Here is a 503-nt window from a genome sequence, read left to right on the forward strand (position 1 = left end):
ATTGTTCTTGCAGAAGACCCGGGTTTGAATCCCAGTACCCACATGGCATATAACAACTGTCTGTAACTCCAGTCTCAGGGGCCCCGATAGCCTCTTCTGACCTCCAAGGGCATTGCACAACACAGGTGCACTTACCTACATGCAGTCAATACACGCATACACATAAAATAAAAATAATAGGGGGCTGGAGAGATGGCTCAGCAGTTAAGAGCACTGACTGCTCTTGTAGAGGACCCAGGTTCGATTCTCAGCACCCACATAGCGGCTATGAACCGTCCTTAACTCCAGTTCCAGGGGAATCCAAAGCCCTCTTCTGACCTCCACAGCATTGCACGACACAGATGCACTCACATATATGCAAGAAAAATGCTCATACACATAAAAAATAATAATAATAAATAAAAAATTTTAATGTATTTAAAAAATAAATAAAAATAATAGCTGGGCGTGGTGGCGCATGCCTTTAATCTCAGCACTCCGGAGGCAGAGGCAGGTGGATCTCT

This window comes from Nannospalax galili, unplaced genomic scaffold (assembly GCF_000622305.1).
Source record: "Nannospalax galili isolate Female #2095 unplaced genomic scaffold, S.galili_v1.0 scaffold218, whole genome shotgun sequence".
Taxonomy (NCBI): Eukaryota; Metazoa; Chordata; class Mammalia; order Rodentia; family Spalacidae; genus Nannospalax; species Nannospalax galili.